We start from the raw sequence: 15,983 nt of genomic DNA, 5'->3' as shown, positions 1-15,983 counted from the left end.
ACATCAATGCGTCTGATATTCTTAACGGACATTAAGACATGACCGCTGGCAGCAGATGTGTGCTATATTCGGCTGACTCTGGCATTTAACAGCAGCGAGACAAAAGTTTGTCTTAGCTTTAAAACCACGCTGCTGTAGGCTGTTAAATAAAAAAGAAATGATTGTCTTAATTTTTGTCCTGCTAGCTGCATGCTAACTTTTGCCTCACAAGACTGAAACATTAAAGTTATTTAAGGTCATAAATCACTCTTGTGATATTTTTTGGGACCTGAATCAGCTTTAAGTTTGAATTTAGCCAATAGTTTTGTCTTTAAACAATTACATGCAAAGCTAATGCCATTAGCACCATAGCTTTAGTTATGCCTTGTGAGCACCACTAAGTAGTAGCATAGCTGTAGGGCCTAATTTCAGGCTGTGTGAAGCAAAAAGGTCACTTAAAATCATGACAGGAAAAGTAAGCAAGCACTTTGTTGTGTATAGAAAAAAAAGCTTGCTAAAATTAAATCGTTTTCCAATAAATTACTGGTTTATTCCATTACTTACTTAGACTTAGGTCCTCCCGCACTGATCGGCGCATTGGACGACAAGAGAATGCCATCGAACTCAGTCCATCGCGGCGGTTACTGCTTCATCCCATGACAGTTCGACCAAGTGTAAATCTTTGAGGAACGTACTCCTCCACATTATTTTGGGTCTTCCTCGCTGTCTCTTTCCATTTCTCAGGTTCCACAGGACCGCAACGCGGGCGGGTCTCGGGTCCGGTAGCCGAAGGATATGACCGGCGAATCTGAACCGACGCTTGGTGACTTGGACGTGCTCTACTCCAGCACGGTTCAATTATATTCAGAGGTTATGTTGTTAGTGGGGGGATATTGAAGTAGTATTTAGTGTATTTTCTGGTTTCTCGTTAAGCTAAGCCTGAAGCTTAGTTAAGAAAACTGAAAATAAATGTACCACAATCAAGGTAAATGTGGCAACTGTAATAATCCAGTTAAAAATTTAAAAAACCCAAACTGTTTTCATGACTGATGCTTTTGCAACCACCCCTAATCATTATTTTAACAGTAAAATCTGTCTAGACTTTACTATGAAGCACAGCGTAATGAGAAAACATTTGGAACTACTTGTATAAAAATATTGGCTCAGAATTGTATTTTTAGTTTTGTTTTCACGTGTCTAAGCTCCTGCTTTTGGTCATCATTGTCTTGCATCCTACTCACGAAAAAAAAAAAAAGCAACACAGTCGGACACAAAGACCAACTGGACATCTATGTTTAGCGGAATAGAGAGCGAGCGGAAGAAAAACCTCACCAAAAAGCTGAAAGCAAATATCCTCTGAAGCATACAAAAGAAGAAGAATGATTTTGCATATAGAAGTGAGAAAACAGTCCATCTCAGAACACAGAGGAACAGGAAATATATGTCAGGCTGGAGCCACTGCTCTTCCTTCCTTTTACAGAGCTTACCGTCTTTAGGAGATAAAGATAGATGGAGGGGGGGTAACCCTGTTCGATACAGAGAAACCCTGTTGGAAAGGGGAGATAACCCCGAGAGTTCTTGAGTTTCTACAGAAGACCACCGTCACGCTTGATAGAGTTTTCTCATACAAAGGACTCATCTGAAAACACCTGGGGAAAAGTGTGTCCTGGAAATTGCAACCATAAAAAATGCACAGCGTACCACAGATTTCTGCCGAACCTCAGAACTGAAACTGATTTCTGAGTGAAACACACCTCCAGCTGAGGTTTGCTAGTCTAACAAATCTTTAAAAACTCCTCATTGTGTATGTGCAACATCCAAAAGCTATAGAATCAAAACTGAAAGGACATTCCAGAAGCCTCACAATTACCAAGCTGTGCTTATGTTCTCTGACAAATCAGAAACAATCTAGGCTTACAGCTGACTAATCTACACTATTGCGCTCTAATGTCTCACCAATCCTGGGAAGACGATTAACGTTCTCTAAGGGCTTGCTGGGAACCCCCCCCAGTCTCACAATGATAGACGTCACAAGCACAAGCAGAGCTAAGCTGCATGGCATTTCTAGGATAAAAGTCCAAGTCCAAGTTAACACAAATTCCTGCTGGCAAGATGTTTAGTAAATCTATTTTTACAAGCACAGAAAGGCTGATCATTGTTTATATCACAGTGTTTAATCCCCGTTGCTTGAGGAGGCTTTCTTGTGGTTACAGCTCTCTAGCCAAAGGCATTGTCATTAAAATCCCATTTATACAGAACGTGTTGGAAACACTGCTGCAGATCTCTCTAATTTAAGCCACATCAATCAAAGAACATTTATTTTACAAGGTAGCTTGTTTTGTATGTAATCCAACATTGTTTAATTCCCTGAGGTGCAATTTGTTTCATTTTTAAATGATGCATACAACCCCAATATCATATAAAAAGCCTTTGCATGCTTCTGCTAGCTTTGCAGAAAATTGAAGTTCATTCTACGCTACACAGGATAAAATAAAAAGTACCTTTTTAAAATGGGGGACCTAGATGCCAAACAGTGTGGGAAATTTTGTGTATGCTTTACTAAAATTCTGACACTTAGAAACATTGGCTTAAATAGCTTTGTTCAACTCGGTTTCTTTAAGACCTTCAGTTTTAGGGGACCGCTACAATCAACATCACGATATGGATCATGTTCTGTGTTCTCTGATTTACTGCTAAAGCCTCCATTTGTTTATAATAATCCACCCATGTGATGTATTGAAGGCTGCTAAACCATTCAGTTCTGTGTCTTTTGGGCTAAATTGGGTAATTTGTTTTGTTTTAATAAAGAAGGTGTTTTTCTTGGGTCAGATTGTCAAGAAGCAAATTGCTTTGTAATCACATCACACATGGAAAGTTCAGATAATGGCGGACAGAGCATGGCGCTGCTTCTCGGCTGTATGCAAGTATTAGCACAGCTATGTTTTCATTGCAAAGGAAAACATGTCACTTCATTTGCCCCAGTTTAGCCAATAATCACAGTGACTGGCTGGAAGGAGGCAGGCGCCTTGAAGCGATCTGCAAGATGATCAGTAAGCAGTCTACGATCACGATTTTTTAAATTTTTTTTATTTTGAGTCACGTATCAACTGGTCTGCATCCAACACACACACACACACACACACACACACACACACACACACACACACACACACACACACACACACACACACACACACAGATAGAAGCAGGCTTTTGTTTATTGGGTTGTTCAAAGTAAAATTCCACTCAATTGTGGCATGCCGTAGAGTAAAAGGGTGCCAAAATAAAGACAGAATAAAATAAAAAGGGAACAAGTTGTGCCCATTATGTTGAACAATGCTCTATGAACTTGCACTCACAGAGCAGCACAAACTGCAAAAGCAGTCCTCAGGAAAGAGGCAGGCAGCAAAAGGGGGCCTGTGTGACCATTCAAACAGGCAGCGTGTGGCTGAGGGCCTAGAACAGCCAGCAGTACATTTCCATAACAGGAAAGGTCAGTGTTGTGGCTCCAGGGGCTTTAGAGACGTTAACAAAATCCATTCTGGGAGCTTGCTGCTTTCCTGCTCTACAGTACCAGTTTACTGGACTCCGTTTACTGCTACAGTCTAATATTAAACACTGTAAAGTATATCACCATATATCATCAGTTATCTCTGGACTCAGATTTTCTATATTATATTTAGCACAAATTACTCTGTGGGGATTTTATCTTTTAACAATTGCATTCTAAAGTTGTTTTATCTTGAAAGTAAGAAGTGCCGTCTAGGAAAACTCAGATATCCAATTTATATCCGACATCGCATCCAGCAATATTTCCTAAAATGGAAACAAGAAACCATATTAAACAAATGTTCATATCGTTATACAGTTTTACTGTAGTTTTTACAGCAGTAGCTATGAAGATTTTAAATGCAAAACACATGATTGTTATATTTTAAAGGAATCGTCTTTATGTATTTAGCAACATGTCTGAAAAATAATAAAGTACAATTCTGGATATGTATTACTTGTGTGCAGTGTGTGTGTAGTTTAAAGGGCTTTTTTAAATTTATTTTTAAAGATATTAACTTTGTGTAACTGGCAACCAATCTTAACATTTCTTCCACTACTGAAAAAAATAACACATGGTATATAACTGAGCTGAGCTAGAAGTACAGATTCACATACTCTACTTTAAAAAAAAAAATTTTAACAATATGAGAAGCTCAAAATAGATTTTTATTGAAAGCTCAGCAGCATAACATCAGCAAACACTTGCTTGATTATTTCACCTGCCAAAATCATATCAGTTCACTCCTTCATTGAAACGTCACTGCAAATTTTTCACTTTAGAAAATCTGAACCATACAAAAAGTTCAGTTTTAAGCTGTCTTTTTACAAAAGGGGAAAAGTAAAAAATATTGTTGTTCAAGGCTAAAATAATGCTTGGTCATGTCTTTATTTTAGAAACCCCACGGAAAAAACAGCTTTAATTTTGTGGGCAGTTTGTGTAATAAAAACATGCTGTATTCATGTGTTGTGTGTGCAGCTACGTGCTTTGACGTACAGTGTTTGAAGTGGTGTTCCATGCAAAAAAACAGTGGAGGAAGTTGAAACAGCTTCTGGTCTTTCTCTTGGAACAGGCCTTGGGGCCTCAGGGGGCCCATAGGAATAAAACACTCCTCAGCACAGCCTCATATACCTCAACACCTGCAGCACACAAAAGCCCTCTGTGAGCGAAACAGTCACTCAAAAGTCAGAAATGCTTGTCTACGACAAGAAAACAAGGTATGTTGAGCATAATAAGTTAAAAGGTAGACTTGACTTTCTATTAAGCCAACAGGTTGACATAAAATGTATTAATATCATAGCTTTAGTGGAGTAAACTGAATTGATTAATAGCAACTATTTTCACATTTTTTCAGTTTTTTTTATTCTAAGTGATTTTTAAAAAAACGAAATTATAATTTGGCTTTGTCTTGTTTGATCAGACGTGTCATTACATGCCTCAAAAATCGCTGCACGCATACAAAACATTTAACTTATTATTATTTGAGCTTTACTCCAGAAATTAAACAAAATGCACAGAACCCATTCATTTTTTAGGTCCCGACAAGCCCCTTCTACAACCACCTCACAGTATTTTCCCATGGGGCTCCCGAACACTCAAGACTTAAATTGAAAAAATATTGACATTGGAGTGGCTAAAAAGACACAGTGTACCTAATAGATATAATTATCCAACATAATTATCTCCAATGATAACAACAGATAATACCGCTCTGTCTGAGTGCATGTTTGTTGTTGTGTCTGAAAGGATCCTCCCTGGAAAGATGGGCAGTGCCACCTCTGCACCAGCTGAACTCAGCCAGGTGTGGGTGTGGGAGAGTGTGTCAGGATCAGGCATAAGGCTGAGGTTTGAGGTCACCCACTGTGTGGGTGAATTCCCCCTTTTGGCATCAACAATATTTGGTCCTTGGAAACTGGAGCATTCACCTTGTAGGAGGTTAAGAAAGAAAAGCAATAAAGCAGTGGGTTTGTATGCATAATCCACTACACAGCAAGATTTTAATAACATTGAGTTGAAGCTCATTAATTTAAGAAATCGTTATGACAGATCTGGAGTCCAAAGAGTGATTTCTCTGTCTGGTCCCACAGACCTAGGCCCATTTACCTAATTAAAAAAACAAACCAGCCGTCTCTGCGGCTCTTGTGTTTACTGCTCTGTGATGGAGGGCATAAAATACAAGCAGCAGTAGAAATGCAAATAGAAGGCACGGTGACATAGAGCCAGATGAAAAGAGGCAAAGGACAAAGAAAGGAGAAATGAACTGATGAGAGAGGAGTCGGCTTTAAGTAAGGCTTTGAGGGAAAAAAACAACAAGTTTTTGATTTATTTATTGGCTTTTGGTGCAGTGGGAATTGTTTGACATTTGTGTCTAATTATTTCTTACTGAAATGTGATCTCTGCTTGGTAAATATGAAGGCATTGCCAGCAGCTGGTTCAATTAGGATAGCATAATGACTGGAAATATAGGGAAATAGCTTATCTGGATATGCCAAAATGTAAAATAATCTCTAAAGTTCACCAGTTAACATGTAAGCCTTATTTGTTTAATATGTCCAAGAAAATATAAAAATGACTCATTAAATTACAAACACTGGTCTTTTCTGATTTTAGTGTTTGTGCTGTTCTAACTGTGAATATGGTTACACCTGTATTTGTTCTTTTTTGTTGGATTCTTTATTGTGCAACAGCTAATTTTCCAAAAGTTAATTTGTCAGAATTTTATACTTTCTGAATTGTAATTTTTATGTGTTAGCGTACCTTGATTTGAGGTTAGAAAGAAGACAAAAGGTACTGCGGTGAGGCTGGAGAAGAAGAGGAGAAACAGAACAACCCACGGATTGTGGGGACTGAAAGAAGATGAGAGTGAAGGACAGTGAAGTCATAACAGTGGAGCGGGTGGAGGATGAAGGAGGAATGTGAGATGTGCTGTGTGATGAGGTGGAGGCAGAGGGAGGAAGGACGGGGAGATGATGCAGCAGTACGTACAGCAACTAAATGCTGCAGAGGAGATCATCTGAACATATCTTAGTTCCAGTAAGAGGCCCACAGCATCGCCTGATGACTCACCTGCGGTAACACTGCATCACCCAGAGTATGAGATCATCAGTTTAATCTCACCCAGATACAGATCAGCACAAAGCAGAAACAGATTAAAAACATTATTGTTTTATCATCCTTATCTGTTTGGAGAGTATCAGCACTAAAATGTAACATTATCTTTGCTTAACACAACCTGCATTATACTTTATTCTTGATCAATAACTGATGTTGGCATCATCTTCATCTTAATTTACATTACAATATTACACAGGTCAAAGTCATCCACAATCCTAGTGCTGGTTCCAAGCCAGGATAAATGAGTATAGTTGTGTCACAAAGTGCATTTGGCATAAAGTCTTTGCCAAATAAAACATGCAGATCATCAAGAAGTAGATTTTCATATTGAATTGGCCTGGGATAACACCACCGATGATGTCAACAAGGAGGGTGCTGGTGGAAACTGTGCTACTGCTGGGTGATGACAGAGGTGTGTTCTGAGGCAGCAAAAACAAAGGACAGGTTGCATTGTAAGGCCACAGAGGTTTGTGGATGTAGTGAGTGTGAATGTTTGGATTGTTGGTGTGACAGGATAAAAAAGATGCAAGATGAGGAAGGGATGGTGGCGGATGACTCGCAGTAGCGTCTCTTGACAGGAACAGCCAAAAGAAAAGGAAGAAGAAGAAGAGGAAGTAGATGCTGCATAGATCAGATAGAAGGTTGGATGATCTGAATATCTGAGCATTTACTGCCGTTTCTTTCAGTTTTTGAAAAACTTCAAACTAATTACCAGTAAATGATTAATGTCTTTCATGGTCCTGGATCTCTGACCCAGCGTTTTCAGTTTGTTGAGTTTGCTGAGTTTATTTCTAGTTTCTGGCTTTGGTTATTCATCTGTTTCTACCTATTTCCTGTATGAAGCACACGTCTTAGCCTGCGTCTCATTGTGTGTGTGACTTCCTGTTTTATTTTGATAGTCTTCTGTTTACTGTGTATTATGTTCGGTTTTGCTTCCCCTGTCTCTTCAGTCAGATTAGTGTCAGCTGTGCTCCACCTGTGGCCTGTTCGCTCGTTATCCTCTTTGTGTACATATTGTCTGCATTTCTCTCATGGGACAGTCCTCCCTAGCAGTCTGTGGTCACTGGTGTGGCAAAGGTGTGAGTTTCGTTATTCATGTTGTTTTGTGTTTCATTTTACTTTAATTAAACCAGCTTGTGTTTCTCAGTCCAGCATTTGGGTCCCGCCTCTGCCCGTCACACAGCCTTGTGTATAAATGTTGTTCAGCCTCCAAGTAAGCATACTTCTGAGGAGATCACCCTTAAAAGGAAGAAAGAGAGCAAAAGATTGATACTTTGCAGTTCCACTTGCTTTGATCTGCTCCATCTTGTTGGTCAAGACAGGCTACACGAGTGACAACAGTGAAATAAACAGAATCAGAAGTCTAATAGTTTTTAATACCGTCTTATACTACAAACTGCATTTAAGGCAATCATGTGAATTATTCATCTGTCTAATCTGGGTTTCTGCTGATCTGTAAGGGTTAGAGCACAGCACAAAGCACACAGAGTACTTAAGCTGCTGCCCAAACGACACTTCAGTGCTGTGGGACGAGCATTGGGTTACATAGGAGAGCAAAAGCTCACTCGCTTCAATTATGCTACAGAGGAAGAGAGATGGAGAGAGATGAATCAAGGTGGGGGCAGTGGCAAGGGAAAGCAAATGCAAAACAGAAAAACTCTCTAGTTATCTGTCTGATTATTTATTGCCACAACAGAGCTGTTTATTATTATTATTATTGCCGTGATGATGGCCTACGTTAGATCATAACAGAACTGTGTTTCTTAGTGATGCTCTGAAACAGGCGTGGGCGCTGTGAAACCAGATTGGTTACGTGTATTTCAGTAAAGTTGTAAGAATATTTATTTCTCCTACATTTACCTGGAACCGCTGATTATTTTTTTCACGATTCTCCTTCCTTTACAGACATCTGATGGAGATGAGAGACACCAGCTACAGCACTTCCTTTTAAAAACAAAGAAATTCAGCCTCGTCCTGTTTCTGGCGCTACTGGCACGCAAAGCGACCAGCAAACCACCCGGAACTAAAGCAAGCAGATTCCCATCAGGGATGTATAAACTAGTGCCAGGGCATCCTCCAGGGCACATAAACCAGTATGTGCGCATGGAAAGTATTTAACGTCTTTTCATGGCGAGCGCGTTTTTCAGTGCCTGCACGCAGTGAGACGGGCCATAAAGTCCATCAACGAACTATGCGGCTATGGTTGAAATGTGTTTATTTAGTTACCCAGAATGCACAGCGCTTTAAATGCTGATCAACTGTGGTGTGAGCAACACTTGGGGCAGAATATGTTGCATGTTACTTTCCAAAAAGCAGAAGTTATCTTCTAAACCTCTTTCAGACCCCTATTACTAATGACTTCTCAGCACTGTCCTTCATATGAAGTGTGGCATGATAAGGCAACTGCATTTTAAGTTATCCATCAAATCTATATTTTGAAAAACCTTTTACTACTTTTCACTCAAAGCATTTATGTCAGGACCCTTGCTATTTTTTATAGAAGCTGAAATCGAGACTTCTTTGAGATAAAGTGTTGAAAGAAAAAAAAAAAACATTATGAGGGTTTATTTTGAAACTTTTAATGCTACCTGCTTCATTCCCAATTAATTAAAATTTCTCATGGCTTGCATTACATCTGCTCATATCTAATGAATATGGAACTTCAATAAGCATTATATTGATTAAGAAACTTATAGATCTAAAACAGCTCTGTCAATTCAGTTCAATAGTGATTTTCTAATTTAAATATAAAACTGAAAAACATGAGTGAGAAGGGAAAAACAATCTTCAACCGCAAAACATTTTACAAATGAAAGAAACTGGATTGATCAAACAATCTTGATCACACCCACATATAGCCACTAACTGGTTAGTCATTCACCACCGTGGCCTCAGCTTACGGACCAACATGTGGTATCTTATTATCAAGAACATATTTAGGTTTGGCAGTGAACTTCCACTTAGAGAGTGTATAATTAAGATTTAGAGTACCGGTACTGTTATTCTGAGTAAGGCAACTGATCAAATCCCCCTGACTTTCTAAACGATAAGCATGCTGAACTGTAAATGCCATTCTGGCTGTTTTGTTGTGTAAAATTGTGCGCTTGAGTGTGACTGAGTGGGTGTGAGCCAGCTGGCCCAAAAGTCCAGCAGCAGCAGAAGAAATAAAAAGAGAATTACCCCAGTTTAGACTGTGATCCGTCACACTCCACTCTTCCAGCACCTCTGAAACTGTCAGCACTTAAGCAATAATAGACATCTGTGGGCCATCATCTTCTTTTTTTCTACTGCCATGGTTGACTGAAGAATACACTTTTTTTTTTATTCTGATGTTATATATTTAAATATTTTGTATTTTAAAAAATGATCATGATCATCATGATCATTTACAGCACTGCTGTTAAAAACTGTAGTCTGTGTTAACAACTTGTTTTGACTTCTGGGAATTGCTCTCAAGCAGCAGGCTGCATTTCCAGTCAGTCAGGTGACCAGCTCTCGTCAGGGATCTCCCCACGGTCACCTGACATGTGCCCATTCATTTGCTCACGAGCTTTCTCCTCTCTCTCACCTCCCTTTCTTCTTTCACTTTTGACTGCAGCTGCCCCCCTGGTTTAACAGTGGCACCCCCAGCTACCCTCTTCCTCCCATCAAATTTCCCTTCCACATTTCTAATGGGCTAAAATCCCCCCTGTCCTCCTGCTGTTTCATCGCTTTGCCTTTTCCTCTACAGGGACTTAATTCGCCCTCTGTTCGTGCCCGCTCTTTGAATTATTCAGTGAGCTGCTGCTGCTCGCCACAAAGAGCCATCTCTAACACACTGACACAGAAGTGGGGTAAAAGCAGGTACAGTGACAGTATGATGGCAGAGTGTGAGGGAAGTGGTGGGAGGGTGATAGACTGATGGCAGCAGGTGGTCTGGCTGGGAGCTTCTCAGGAAACCCCACACTTATCTTCCTCATCCTCCACCACCTCCTCAGCTCGGGCAGCCCAAATCACATAACCCTGGTTTATAACTAGCTGTCATGGTAGGCGAACTAGAAATAGATGGCATACTTGACGGCAAGCCTGATCTGATACAGAAAGCAGCAGGGTGCATGCTGCGGGGAGGATCGTGTGTCCTGGGCGGCCATCATGACAAAGCAAATCTGCCCACAGCCTCGTGCAGAACTGAACGTCAGCCTGAAGTGGAAACGCCACTCATTTCTTTTAAGTTGTTAGCATGTGGGCCAGGACAAGCCTATTGAGCAGAGGAAAACAGAATCCAGCCATTCACATCATGACCTTCTGATAACTGCTATCAATGTTTTTGGACTTCTCACTGTAGTTTGTTGAATATTTAATAACTTTAATTGTGTGGCTTAATCTTTGTTTTAATATAAATATTTAAACTTTTGTAATATCTTGCTGAGACTTTGATAAGAATATTCATAACTTACTGATAGCTGAAAATATCATAAAGGTTAATATGAAGCATGTTATTACTTATTAGCAATTATAGGTTAGCAATAAGATTAAAAAAACTGGGATAAACAGACACTCCTGCTCTTTCCAATCTTAGCATTATGCAAACTTACATATACTGGTTTAAACTCCCTAAGACAAACAGGAAAAGAAAGCAAATCATGCTTTCATTCTTTTAAATTCAAAGCCCATGGCCATGTGCCGATGATGCCATCTGCCCTCTTGTTAGCACCATCAAATAGCAGCTAAACACAGCAGCCAATATTGCTGCTGACATGACACAACCTTATGAAAAACTCTTTAATGCTTGAGTACCTCTGTTGCTCGAAACCACTGAATCATCTGAATGTCGCTGATGAAGACGCTTCACCCCTTTATTGGAGGCATGAAATGACTTACTTCAGTAAATCAAAAGGAGCAAAAGTGACACAAGATAATCAAGTTAATAAAATATATAAATCTAGACAGATCTGTATGTGTGAGGCTTAGCTAGTTCACAGACCATATTGGAAACTTGTATTTTTTATTCTTCTTCTTTTTATTGTATTTATTTTCGCTCATAGCTCATCTCAAACTGAGTTGAGGGCACTTTAAAAGATTTGCTGCATTGTCAGTTATAGGGATTGAGGCTGACATGATTGCACACAGCAGCAACCAACTGAAAATAAGCTGTTTTCAGTTGGGCAGCTTCCTGTAAACTGTTTTCTGCTGAAGGTTTGATTCCTAAACCAGAAAATGTGCTCCTAGTAAATTCCTTTAAGTGTTTCCGCGAAAGGCTTCAGTGTCCATGAGGACTCTCAGTTATGTCATACCTTTTAGCAATTTAAACTTGTTTGTCCAGTTTCTGAGTTTGCGAGTGAGCTCTAATTTTCAAACACAGCACAGCGTACATACAATTATTCACACAACATACAGTAATATACATACTATTCCCTTGTGTCTCACTTTATGTGGTATTCTCTGTTTGAGGGAAAACCCTGATTGTAAGTCCCATGCAAATACTGAGGGGAAAGGGTGGAAGAAAGCCCCCCCGGTACGTGAGGCACATGCTTCACTGAACACTGAGGCACACCAAAGCACACTGGTGCTGCTGTGGGAGGTGTTGCAATGTCAGGAACTAGAGGCTGAGGAACTCCTGACCTTTCCTATCATCTGTACTTTCTGTCAATCTGACATCTATGCATCACTGAGTGTCATTGTGAAATGTGGGAGGGCTGGGAGAATGAAAACCGATTTTTAAAAAACAACAGAAAACAGAGTATGAACAATGCTTTCAGGAAGCACAGCACACACAACAGATTAGTTTTGCATGTTAATGTATGTGTTTCTGACTGAAAGTGAAACAGAAATGAAAACAGAAGAAAAGGCAAACAAAAAAGAAAGTAATAGGTGAGATCAGTCAGAGGAAAAAGAGTGTAGGGTGAAAAATGTGAAATGAATATGACCAAGTGGCAAACATATGAGCAAGATTTACTTTTTTAATATAAATGACTCCAGGTGGCACAGACATACAGCCCTACAGAGTGATATTATAGGATGAGGTGATGTTTGGGGGAGATAGCGTGTATGGTAATACCCCTGACGGGACTATTTCTGGACTGTCTGTAAAAGCCTGTGTGTGAATTCATGTGTGTATATGAGTGTCTCTGTATGTGAATACGAGTGATTCAGTGTGTGTGTATGTGTGATGTAGACCATGCAGAGTCAGTCAGTCTGTCGTGGGGCTGTGGGGGATTCCTGTTTAGTCCTCCAGTGAATTTCTGGGGGCTCACTGCAGGGAACAGGCGGGGCTGCTCGAGGGTGGGGGGGGACTATCAGTTACTCTTGATGATGTGTCCAGTTTCTGTTGTTTATAGTTCCTGTCTCCTTGCTTCACTTCTTTTCTCTGCTCGCATCTCTTTTTCAACCACTCGAGTTAAGGAACAACACAGAAACCACACAGCGCCCTCAGCAAACGCATATATTCTTCATATTCTGCTTTTCATCGTTTTTAACCACTTTGCCTCGTCACAAACAGCGTCACTGAGTGCGCAAAAAACAAAACTCAGCTAGTATCTAAAGTGATGCATCTTCTGTAAATACAGTATTTTTATTTTGACACTTTCATATGGCTGAATGGATGTCCTAGTTTGTTTATGCCAACTTGTCTTAAAAGGAAAACTCACTTTCAGTCAATGCCTCTTACACAACTAGATCTGTATCAAGATAAACTGTCCACTGAATGCTAGTGAGTTTTTATGATACCCATGAGAACAGCAGTAAAAAGAAGCAACAGGAATGTTGTGGAAGGCTTGAAGTTTGAATCACCCTGAACACAAGATATAGTTTTGGATTCACGGCTAAGTTGTAGCTTTCACTTGGTGGCCAGTGCTCCACTGGAAGTGTGGGTATCCACTAACAACAGGACTTTTGGTTTAATCCCATCGCCTTGCATGGTGGACTTTGCGTCCTAATGGCGGAATGAGGGAGAATGTGTGAGCAAATTATCATATATCACAATGACACATTGGACACTTGTTATGACGGGACACCAAAATTGGTTTTGTACGAGGCAGTGAACATGTTTTGAAGGTTGTTAAATCGGACATTTTAACATGGAAGTCACTTTTGGAGTTGTTCTTAACAACCCAAGCTATGGGTCAGCCAGTGCATAAGAATTTAATCATTTTTATTGATTGAAAGTCTTTCTTATAGTATGTACTCAGCCTGAGAAAGGACAAAATATTCTAACAGACTCTTCTGCATTACAAATCATGTGGTAAACAGGTTCCTATCACACCACTTTTAACTTCTGCTTTTTTTCAGCGGCATCCTTAACTCTATAAGTTTTTTCCTGTACGCAAACAGCTTTTTTATTTTTTATTTTTTCATCTCTGTGCTTTATCTCCTCTGCAGATGGTTTGACCTCCAGTCACACCCTAACCCTTGCTTCATCGATCTCTGGTCTTCCTCTTTCAGAATTCTGAAATCTCAGATGTACGTGTTACGCGTCTGCAGTCTTCACAACCTCGAAGGACCGCGGTGAGGTCAGAGGTGAAGCGTCCCTTTCTGCTCTTCAAAACGTGACACTCAAGAGAAGCGGCAACTTAGATCCGGATGAGTGACTGTGCATGTGTGTGCATGCGTGTTCATCTGTGTAATATGATACTGAGTAAACAAAGTGCAGCGTGTTCTGGGGAGAAATTGTTTATTTAAATTAGAGGCTGACTGGTATGTGAACATGCGTGTGAACTACAGGCTTGTGTACATGAGTGTAGTTACATATGTGCGATATTGTGAAGAAAATGAGTAGATGAATACACCGCTGAATAGTTGACAATTTGACGAAAGGGTGTCATTTCTCTGTGGAAAACCCAACTTCCTTACATTTGCCTTCCTGCGATGTGTGGCGTGTTTCTCCCAGCCTGTCAGTTTGATACACACGTACGCGTGGAGTAACATAAGTGGGACACATAGACACACACGCACACAAAGAAGCCCAGCTGTCAATCAGCATTCAGTAAGAGGCATGAAACAGACAGGCTATTCTGTCCCTTGGCACAGGTCCCTAAACTGTGGCCTAGCTGCTGTAGAGAGAGCACTGTGTGTCACACGCTACAGATACAGCCTAGTCTCTGTCATGCACAAATAACCTCTCCCTCGTTCTTTCTGTCTCTCACTCTTGCTCTTTCTTCCTGACACAAACCCAGCATTCATCTGCATACATACATCTGTGTACATGTATGTATAAAGAACATTTTTCATAGTGAAACAAAAAAAAAAAGAAGAAGAAATCTGTCAGAGAGCTGGCTCAGAAAATCCCCTTCATTGAACATGTTCACCCCAAACAGACAGCATGTGTGTCTGTGTGTGCAGACACAATACACGTGCAACAATTGTGACTGTTGGCACAGCACCCCCACACACCTGATTCTCAAACCTTCTGTTTGCAAGAGGCAACCAATCAAAAGAGAGTGTGGTAGGTGGGCTAAAATGGCTTGTTTCGCACAGAAAATGAGATCTCTAGCTACACCAAGTGTAATTATGATCATTTTCAACTGTGTCTCATGCATAGCTACTCTAGTATAGTCAGAGACTAAACAAATGCAGCTGGGATTGAGCATAAGAGGTGCACTTACATTACTATTGTGGAATATTAACAGTTTTTATCAAAGCTTGGTGACAGGGTGGTGCAGTGGTTAGCATCAGAGGCTTCAAAGCTGCTGGCAGACTGAGGCCTTTCATTTTTATTGGTCCTCTCTGGGTACGCTGGCTTCTTTCCTCAGTGCAAAGACCTGCATTGTTAGACTGGTTGGTGATTTTAAATTGGCAATAATTGTGGATGTGACTGGGAATCATTACTTTTTGTCTCTCTACTTTAGGCCTAGAATGGATTCTCAAACTGTCCAGCATGTACCCCATCTCGCACTCACTGCCAGTGAAGCTAAGCTACAGCCGCTCCCATCTTCAAGCGAAGATAGAGGTGGTTGTAGCTCAGGAGGTGGAGCAAAACATGGGTGAATGAGGCAAGCGCGTACGCTAAATTGGATACGATACAGAGAAGATTTGCATGGCCCCTGCGCAAGGATGACACGCAAGCTGTATAACGAGCTTTGAGTGCTCAGGTAAAGTAGAGAAATGCTTTATAAGAACCAGTGCATTTACCATTTACCAGTTCCCCCACAACCATAAACTAGATAACATTTCAAGAAAATGCCAAATACTATCTTGGCAGTAAATGATGTGATACAGTCTACAGCCTAGCTTTCAATATTACTAAAATAGAAGCTATGCACCAAAATTGAACAAAAATATGTGCACAAGACATGTGGTGACATACTTCTGGCAGCATACAGAAGCTTCCCCTAACCCTAACCCCCACATGTACTGTTTTACTTAC

At 40.3% G+C, this 15,983-nt stretch overlaps 1 long non-coding RNA gene and 1 other non-coding gene across 2 annotated transcripts; one reads left to right on the top strand and one right to left on the bottom strand.

Annotated features, from left to right (window-relative positions):
* Nucleotides 1-3,109: 3,109 nt before the first annotated feature.
* On the bottom strand, nucleotides 3,110-7,948 carry LOC146546572 (uncharacterized). Its single transcript, XR_014890798.1, has 3 exons — nucleotides 7,763-7,948; nucleotides 4,526-4,668; nucleotides 3,110-3,795 (listed from the first exon to the last, which is right to left on the bottom strand). It is a non-coding gene; the product is annotated as an uncharacterized LOC146546572 (long non-coding RNA).
* Nucleotides 7,949-15,600: 7,652 nt separating this feature from the next.
* Nucleotides 15,601-15,706, top strand: LOC146546571 (U6 spliceosomal RNA). Its single transcript, XR_014890960.1, has one exon. It is a non-coding gene; the product is annotated as a U6 spliceosomal RNA (small nuclear RNA).
* The last annotated feature ends 277 nt before the right edge of the window (nucleotides 15,707-15,983 follow it).

This window comes from Mchenga conophoros, linkage group LG23 (assembly GCF_057382185.1).
Source record: "Mchenga conophoros isolate Kocher_MC1m ecotype Shallow Benthic linkage group LG23, M_conophoros_male_GT1.1, whole genome shotgun sequence".
Taxonomy (NCBI): Eukaryota; Metazoa; Chordata; class Actinopteri; order Cichliformes; family Cichlidae; genus Mchenga; species Mchenga conophoros.
This window is presented reverse-complemented; position numbering and strand designations above follow the sequence as displayed.